General features: G+C 44.0%; 1 pseudogene; it reads left to right on the forward strand.

The window, feature by feature from the left end:
* Positions 1–5,479: 5,479 nt before the first annotated feature.
* Positions 5,480–6,265, forward strand: LOC144378962 (ferritin light chain pseudogene; annotated as a pseudogene).
* The last annotated feature ends 3,662 nt before the right edge of the window (positions 6,266–9,927 follow it).

Raw genomic sequence — 9,927 nt, forward strand, 5'->3', positions numbered from 1 at the left:
TGGGAAGGGCAACACTGTCTCTTGAGGCCACTTGAGGCTACCTGAGCATGTGCATCTGCTGAGACATCTGGCATTCCATCTGACGCTTGATACCAGCCTACACAGTCACCACTGAGAAGTGACCCCTGACCCATCTGTGAGGACGTTTATGTCCAGCATTTCTGTATTCTGTGCCTAAGCTGTGCTTGTGGGGATAGGAATTATTCTGCCACGTGGTGTTCTGGGACCCTAGACTCACTCCATACCTGTTCATCTGCTAGAGTTCTGCTACCAACCTGGGTCTCCACATCTGTTCTCAGGTTCCACAAACCTGTCTATATCAGGTCTTTCTGCCACCCACCCCTATTCTGTCACTAAACAGTTTGTTGAAAGTGTTTAGCCCCAAACCTTCCATATGGTGATGCAGAGACCTACTTTCCTTCCATTTTGTGGCTCCACTGTCCTCTATGTCCTTAGCGTCCTCTCCTTGCAGCCAGCAGTGGACAAGATGGATAGTGGAGGACTGACTGGGGGTCTCTGGGTCCAGGTTTGGAAGAGCAGAGATTACTTTTGTCAACAGTCCATGGGTCACACTTCGTTATTGTCTCATCTGACTACAAGAGTGTCTGAAAAATGTCAGCTAGCTGTGTGTTCAAGAGGAAAAAGAGACAGGTTTTGGTGAGCACAATAGCAAATTCTCCCACAGGGGAAGCCCTTCTCCCTCCAAAATGTTGAAAGAGCCTTTTGCTTTCTGCTCTCCACATTGTTCCTCTGAAGCAATGAGCATATAATAGCCTCACAGGGAGGGTATGATATATTACCCAGCCACACACATCATTTAAACTGTTAAGTGCTTTGCCAGAAGATGTATGGGATGCTCTGGGAGGACACATAGACCTTAAGGTAATTCAGCAAGTGGACATGGAGAAAAGACCATGATTGGGGCTGATGGCATAAAGCAGGTGTTAGGAGACCAAAGCATTGGGTTTGTTTAGGACAGAAGAACAACAAGGCTGGAAAGATGAGGTAATGAGCCCCTACTGATGATTTATACCACATCTTCTAATTAACTTGGCACTTAAATAATGCCAAAGTATTCCTTTTATTAAGGACCCTTTCCTTACTGAAGACTTTTACTCTAGATGTACCTGGCAGATGGTAGGCCTCACCCCATTCACTGGGTTGGTCACTTTCAAAGTGTGTGACATGGAAACCAACAACAGTTAAAATACGCCATTTTGGGGGCACGTGGGTGACTCAGTTAAGCATCTGACTCTTGGTTTCAGCTCAGATCATGATCTCAGGGTTGAGATCCAGCTCCTCATTGGGCTCCACACTCAGTGGGGAGTCTGCTGGAGATTCTCTCCCTCTGCCTGTGTTCCTCCCCACCCCCTCTCTCCCCTCTCTAAAAAAAAAAAAAAAAATTAAATGCTAAATCTGTGATACTCCCTAGTCATAGCAGGATGTAGCCTGTATAATAGAATGTTAATGAGCTTTCAGAATCAACCATAATTGGATTCAAGTCCAGGCTCCCCCACATTCTGTGCTCTGTTGGACAAATCAAATTGCTTAAGCTCTCTGAACCCCAATGTACTTATCTAACAGGATGAAAATAATCTCTTCATCACTAGAAATATGGTGAGAATTAAATGAGATAGCATCTGTAAACAGCCAGCACTGTTCTAGCATATCGTGTGTGATCAATAAATGCTAATTCCCTTACATTCCTTAATGCTAATTTGGAATTAATAAACACCAGCCTCTCCATCTGGACATTCACAGCACAGCACAAGGCCCAGCGGTGGTTAGCCTTGGAAAGAAAGACACTAGAAATGGTCTGAGATAGACAATAAGATGAGGAAGCCCCAGCAAGGATCACATGATGGAAGGAGTTACGTTGCATTTCAATCATAAGCAAAATTCAAATTATCATCAACAGCATTAGCACAAGGATAAAATGCTCTATTATAATAGGCTTGAACTTCTCTCTTCTTAAGAATTTGAGAAATTAATTTTGTCCACTTTTTGCTAATCTCCCTTGGGGGGCAGTAAGAGATGTGAATGGGAAGGGCAAGTGAGGGAATGTTTTAACCACAATTTGGACAATAATTTAAAAGTTGATTCTAAAGAAAGAGTCCTTTACTACTGTGCAGTTAATCTGCTCCCAACTACTTTGCTCCAATGACTAAAGGTGACCTCTTCCTTCACCGCTCACAGATTTGCATTTCCCCCACATGTTTACCACCCCACCCCAGACACAGTCACTTAGCCCCTAGTAAGTGCAACATTTCTCTCTCAAATTTTAAATCAAATGGCTGCAGGCTATATATGATCCAGAACCACACAAGCTAAATCACAATTTGTGTCTGGAACACACTTTGATGTAATAAAATTACAGGGCAATGGAGAAAAAAGATAAATTATGTAGTTTTACTGAAATGGTTAAAATAGAGGCAGGATTTGAGAGAGCACCCAAAATATAAAACAAGGTGATTTGAGAATGTTACATATGTCCATTTGGCATGTCCATTTCTACTCTATGAAAGAAAAATCTAGAAAGGAGGATGGTGGCAAACGAGACTAACCTAAAGCATTATGGGTTTGTTTTGGCAAAGCACCCAGAGAGGTAGAGTTAGTCAAGATTCATTAGGCACTCACAGAGCCCACAGGGAGGTAGCAGGTGCTCACAGAGCCCTCTCAACAGTTTTAGATTCTCAGAAACTCCTGAGGGACACTTCGTGTGTCTTGATAGTTTCTCCAAACACTGAACAAAGACCAGGCGGTATTATCTGCTTCACTAATTTCAAGACTTTTCAAATGATAAACAAACCTATATACCAACAATGAACAGACGCGATGTGTTAGTGTTCATCATTTATGATCTTCCTGCTTGGTGCAATCAGCCCTTCAGTCCATAAACTCTCGAGCTCCTACTGTGCACCAACCACTGATCTGCCTGCCTTTAAAGACTTCACATTGCAGGGAAGAGATAGACAGGTAAATAGAGAGATGCAATAGTTTCTGAGAAGTGAAATGGAAGAGATAACCATGAGGCATAATGAGAGCAGGGGGAGTGTATTTAACCCCAGCTGGACAGTGGGGAGCTCAAGAAGTCTTCCTAAAAGAAATAACATCTCTGACTAGGGTTTTTTTGTTTGTTTTGTTTTGTTTTGTTTTTTGTGGAAACAGGTCAGGGCAAGTTAGTGGTGATAATGATGGCCCAGGTAGCCAAGAGATGCTGTGGAAAGGCACAAGGCAAAAACTAGCACAACCTTTGGGGGCTGATATTTGGGGTTCCATCTAGCCCAGGTAGCCAAGAGATGCTGTGGAAAGGCACAAGGCAAAAACTAGCACAACCTTTGGGGGCTGATATTTGGGGTTCCTCCATGGAGTGGAGGGCACGAAGGGTTAAGGATGGCGAGAGAAGGCTAAGAAGTCAGTCAGGTTAAAGAGGTAGGCAGAAGAGCCCTGTATGCCCTAAGGAGTGTGAATTTTATCCTAAAAGCAGTACAAAGTCATTGTAGCATGTTAGCAAGGAAGTTCAGTTTAAGATTTATAGCCTTCTCACTGCAGGCAAGGTAGAAAATGCCAAGATCACAGGGGTGAAACAGTTTTACTCGAGATAGAGTAGGATACGGTTCCCCTCTCTGTACCCCTAGAAGTACAAGCAGTGTAGGAGAAGAAACACTTGGAGAAAAGAGGAAAAGAAGAGCTCAGTTTAGCAAATGTTGAATTTATGGTGCCTGTGCTACGTCCCAGGGAATGTGCCCACTTTGATTTATGAAAGAGGGTCTGCTAGTAGTACAGCTTTGGGACACAGGTGACTGTGGATGCCATGGAGTCAGGGCTAATGCTCGGCTGCTATGTTCTGGCATGGCTCTGTCAGATGCTTATGGACAGAATCTGTTCCGATTTGTCAGTGCCCACCCATGCCAGGTGCTAAATATTGTTACATATGTCCATTTGGCATGTCCATTTCTACTCTATGAAAGAAAAATCTAGAAAGGATTATCACCTCCATATGAGAGGATCCAGAATGACAATAGAAAAGGCTTGAGGATGGAACCCTACAAAAGGTTCACGTGTTTACTAGAGGACCAAAGATGAAGGGGAAGAGTGGGTGGAGTGAGGAGGAAGAAGGAGAGGTTGGAGATTTATGTTTCAAACTGAGAGTCAGTAGTGTCTGGGTAAGGGGAGCATATGAAGGAGAGAAGACCCTGAACACATTTATATTTTGAGAGAGAAAGTAAGTAGGTAGAGGAAGGGTAATGCAACAGAAGAGAGCAGAGATGAACAATAGAATGACATCGTTAAGGAAATAGGAAAAATGAGGTACAGAACCTTCTACCATGTGGATCTTTGTAATTATAAGGGGAGGAACTGGGAAAGGATTGAGAGAGGCGATGTAGCAGAAAGTTAGGGAAGTTCCTCCTATGATGTAGATGGCTAGAGTTTCAGCTGGGAGCTTCCAGAGAGGTGATGTGTAGGAAACTCAAAAAGAATGTCCTAGGTCAAAAAGTGAAGGGCGCAGAGGAAACTCACAAGAGCTAAGCTGGAGAATGTACACTTACAGATCCTCACCAAAGTTTAATCTTGTTTTTCTAATAGCTCTCTGGAGCCTGGCAATAAAAACAGGAGAGGCAATCACCTGGTTTGATTTAGCAGTGGAGTTTTGCTGGAAGACGAGGAAGCAAGAAAGTTGTCAAAGAACATTAGTTATTAATGACATCATGACATCTATGCTTTGAGACACAGGAAAAAAGATGAAGGAAAACGAGGAATGGAGGATCAAGAAAAATTAGGGATCAGTTACAACATGAGTATAAAAAAAAAAAGAGGGCTAGAATAATAGGAAAAGGTAACGGAAAAAAAGTAGATCTTTAGGATTTTGCTAGAGGAGCCATTCTGAATGCTATGAGGTAGTCCAAAGCTGAAAGTGACTGCATGCCGTGGAGCTGGATAGAGCTGCAGAGATGGAGGAACTGCGAAGGGAGGGTGTTGGGTATGCTGTCCACATCATAGCGGTCCTCCTAAGCAACATTTATTTATCCCTTTCTGTGAGTTTCCCATTGTGGTGTGCAATCTACATGCACAGTCTCACAGCCTTCTTCATGTAAGCACTGTTATTGTGCTTTACATGTGACAAACTAGGGGTCAGAGAAGTTAGGCCACTTGCCTCTGGTCACACAATTGGTAGTAGGTCGAGCTGTGTTTCAAACCCAACTCTCTTTGATTGCAAAGCCTATGCTCCTTCAATAATGGTGGGGCTTGAGTTGAAGAGGGGGACAGTGAGCCAGTGCGCCCAGAAGTGCCACGGATCTGTCTCTTGTTTCAACAGTGTGTGGATGGAACAGACCCAGGGATGCCCCTTCTTCCAGCCTCTGACCACCCTCCAACCTTTTTCCAGTCGCAACCTTCAGAGCCATCGTGTCTGCCACCCTCTGCCTCCGAGACCAGCCAACACCCAACTCTGAGCTTAGCTCCTAATTATCCATCAACCATGAGCTCCCAGATTTGTTAGTATTATTCCACCCAGGTGGAGGCTGCGGTCAGCTGCCTGGTTAGCATGCATCTGCAGGCCTCCTACACCTACCTCTCTCTGCGCTTCTACTTCCACTGCAAGGATGTGGCTCTGGAGGATGTGGGCCGCTTCTTCCGCCAGTTGGCTGAGAAGCTTGAGGGTACTGAGCTTCTCTTGAAGATGCAAAACCAGCACGGCAGCCGTGCCCCCTTCCAGGATGTGCAGAAGCTGTCCCAAGATGAGTGGGTAAGACCCTAGACGCCATGGAAACCCTACTGGTTCTGGAGGAGAACCTGAACCGGGCCCTTTTGGATCTGCATGCCCTGGGTTCTGCCTGCACAGACAGACCTCCAGCTCTGTGACTTCCTGGAGAACCGCTTCCTGGATGAGGAGGTGAAACTCATTAAGGAGATGAGCGACCACCTGACTAACCTCCACAGGCTGGCTGGCCCCCAGGCTGGCTTGGACAAGTATCTCTCTTCCAAAAGCTCACCTGAGCATGACTGGGAACCTCTGAAGCCCAGCAGCCTTTGAGGGGCCCCTCTGGCATCCCCTTGGTGCAAGGCCTTTGGGTGAGCCTTCCCTGCAGCCACCAGGCAGCTCTTTAACCACCTGGAAACCCTCTCCCAAGCCTTGAACCCAATGGAAACAATAAAGCTTTTTGAAGAAAGAAAGAAAAGAAAGCAGAGAAAGAAAGAAAGAAAAAAAAAACGAAAGAAAGAAAGGAAGGAAGGAAGGAAGAAAGAAGAGAGAGAGAAAAGAGAGAAAAAGAGGGAAAGAGAGGAGCAGTGAGCCACAGCCATGACTGAGTGTGAAAGAGCAATCAGCTATGACAACTGTGAAGGAGAGTGGAAAGAGCCGAGCCCTCAGAGAAAGGCTTTTGCAGGCGCACGCAGGAGTAGTGGTTTACTAGGAGTGCTGGGGATTGGGAGAATGCCCTTCTGCCCCCATCCTGAGATGCTTGGACACAGCACACTGATGAGTCCTGTGGCAGTCAGTCCTTTCCAGATTCTAAGCAAGGTGTTGGTAAGAAATGATCGTGTTTCCTCCAAAGAAACCTGAGTCCAGATTTGAAGGCAAAAATGAGACTGGATGGTTCATAAGCCTGACCATACACTGCAAATTTCTGGAGTCTCCAGGTAAGTAGAAGAACTCAGGAGGACTTAGGCATCTGTAGAAGGAGCCTGCTGTGGCCGAAATGATCACGTTTCCGAGGGCACGGAAGGTCGGCTGACAACAAACAGTCAGGGAAGCGATCATGTTGGCTCCATAAGGAAAACAATGAAGGCTTTGGCTGTTAGGCAAATCATTCTCATCATTGAAGACTCTTACAGGTTTTGCTGATTATCCCAGTTCTCTTAATTGCCATCCTCTTGGTTCCTGCAATCTCTGATTTTGTCTTCTATCATGCTATATTTGACTCATATTATTCGTTGTTGTATATATGTCATTACTGAATGCCCAATAAATGGCTTGTTCATCCTAACCAAGTGCTAAGCACCCTGTAGGTGCCTGATAGGCATTTCTTTGAATCTCTGGAAGAAACGATGAAAGCTTTTAACATACCATCTTGTGTTTGTTTTCATCATCTCATTAATATATATTTCTGTGGTTTACACATTGTCTTATATTTTCTTTTGTGAACTTGAAGCCCAGGAGGCAGGATGTGCTCTGGGAGAGCTCTAGGAAGTCATAACATAAAGTGTCCAGGAAAAGTGACCCAAGCTTGGCCTCAACTCTGCCCACGTCACAGACAACTGGGAGAAGGAAGTGGGCCCTATGGAATCTTCACAGACCTGAGTTCTCAGGCATGACCCAAAGGCAAGGAGAGTTTGCAGGCCACTTTTGTTATTTAACCAAAGAGAGATGATTTGCTTTGCTGAAATAGAAATTGCATTTTCCAAAGAGCATTGAGAATGATTAATAACTCCATTTTTTCCCATCCCTTTCAAGTCTGCCCAGTGTGACAGTGTATTGTTTAATCAAGAAAATGTATGTCCTCTCTAAGGACCTCCCCAACTGGGGGATTCCAAAGTTGTTGACAGGCTATTTTTGAAAACTACATGTCTGCTCATGAGGATTGATGAGCTGAAAGAGAGAGAATTCAATAACAAATAAATTTGCCCCAAGCTCACAATCTACTGCCTACTCTCTAAATACCATGAAATATCTGGCCCACAGATATTACTGCTAAACTTCATCACACAGATACATTATGAACCTTTTAATTCTCCTCAGAGGATTAGCTGAACAGCCAAACAGGTCATTTTCACTCACCTTGGAGAGTACTGGCAGAGAAGGCTGTGTTAATCTGTTTCCCACACTAAGTCCTCAATTATATTCAGTCATTTGACAGAATGAACCAGAGGCTATAACACGAGACAGAGCCTGAATGGATCCAGGCAAAAGCTAATGGGAAACTTGTCTATTGAAAATAATCAGTGCATACTTTGACTACCTCCAGCAGATTTGCTTTTTGTTTATTCCTGTGTTTGTTTTTCAGTGTGCTTGACTCGTCTGAATTAGGCTCTAGAAGTTAGTAAGTGTGAGGACCAGAACAAAGGATGCAGGAGAGTGAGAGGAGAGAGGGGTTAATGTTGGAGAGGCTGGCTGGGGAGATCTGAACCATCTGTGCTTTGTTCAAAGCTGGATGAGAAGCTTTGGGTGGGTCTTGAGAAAGGAGTCCTGTGATCTGACTGTTGAAGTTCCAGGTAGAAGAATTTTTTTCTTCTTTTTTTTCTTGAGCAACAATGTTTATTACCATAATTTTTACATGGTATTGCAATTAACTAAGGAATTATACTGAAGCACAGTATATCATTTATTCTTGTAGCTTTCTTGTCCAAAAGAGACCAATACGATCCTTTTTTTTTTTTTTTTTTTTTTTACTATACATTTGTTTGAAACAGCTTTCTGTTTTGCGGGGTAGGGGGACATTTTTACATTGAAACTCCAGTGATACATGGTAGCAGTCATTATATGAATTCTTGATTTTTCACCAAAGGGTATGCTTTTGCCAATGCCTCTTCTTTTTTTTTTTTCTCCCCCAAATGGAAGAAGCAATAGAATTAAGAATGAGGCATGGAATGTATCATTATTTTTGTTCATTTTACTAAGATTTTATCTCAAACTCAAAAATGTTTGGAACATTTTTATCTCCCAAGTCCAATGAACACTATAATCTGATAACTAAAAATAGAAAGTGAAATTAGCAAAAACTCATTTGTTCTGGTCTTTTTTTTTTTTCAGCGTTTCATGTATTGGAAAATAATTATGAAAAGGAGTATTAAGTCTGGTGCAAGCATCAATAATTGTTCTGGAACTAATTCTACCTAACATGATTTAATAGGTTTTACAGAATTCTACGAACAACCAATTTAAATTAGACACACCAAGATTTAAATCCATAAACTAACCATGTGGTTTGTTTAAAGCATTGGCGTCAGCCCTCTCTCTCCATCATGTGTCTGCTCTCACAGTGAAGAAACATTAACAAACATCAGAACTAACTATGACTCTCAGTCCACAAATTTACATGGGTGTGTAAGAAATATCCACGCACTGTCTTTAAATCTAGCTAAAACCACGTCCGAGCCCTCACCCCACTCAACCGGGGGGCAGGTGTGCTCACCAGGTTCCTTGGCTGCCAACTTCTTTACTTGGGAAATCTCTCCTGCCCCACTGCCCCCTTCACTTAAAAAGCATCCGTCGCTATCCTCTTCTGTCAAGGTAATCATTTCAGTGATGTCAGACTTTCTAGAGAACAAAGCCAGAAATTATAGTAAGGGTGACTTCAGTTTTTGCTCCTAAAATTAATTTTTCCTAAGGGCTGGACTTAAAGCCTTCCTTTTAACAAATAGAATATAGCAAAAGTATTAGGGTGTAAATTTTATGATTAAGTTACAGGAGATTGCAGCTTATTGCTGGCACTCCCTGGCCCTCTTGCTTGCTTGCTCTGATAGAAACTGGCTGCCATGTTCTGAGCTGCAGTATGGACAGGCCTATGTGAAAAGAAACTGAGAGCGACCTCCAGCCAACAGCCAGTGAGGAACTAAGGCCCTCAGCCCAACAGCCCTTGAGGAACTGAATCAGGCCAGCAAGCACATGAGGGGGCTGAGAGAGGCTCCTTCCCCACTCAAGCCCTGAGGTGTGACTAGAGCCCTGGCCAGTGTGGACTGCAATCTCGGAGACTCTGCAGCATGGGGCCCCAACTCGTGAGCTATACATGCACGAAACTTCAGGTGGGTGCTGAGGAGGGGGTGGTGTGATCTGGCTTGGTTTTAAGATCACTCTCCTGCTGGGTAGAGATGTGTTTGAGGGGCAGGAGTGGCCATGGGGGGAGCTGTTGGGAGACTCTGGTGGGAATCCAGCAGAAACAGGTGGCTCCAACCGGGATGGCAGCAGGAAGGGAGGGATAGTTATGAGGT

Source organism: Halichoerus grypus, chromosome 9 (assembly GCF_964656455.1).
Source record: "Halichoerus grypus chromosome 9, mHalGry1.hap1.1, whole genome shotgun sequence".
In the NCBI taxonomy this organism is placed as follows: Eukaryota; Metazoa; Chordata; class Mammalia; order Carnivora; family Phocidae; genus Halichoerus; species Halichoerus grypus.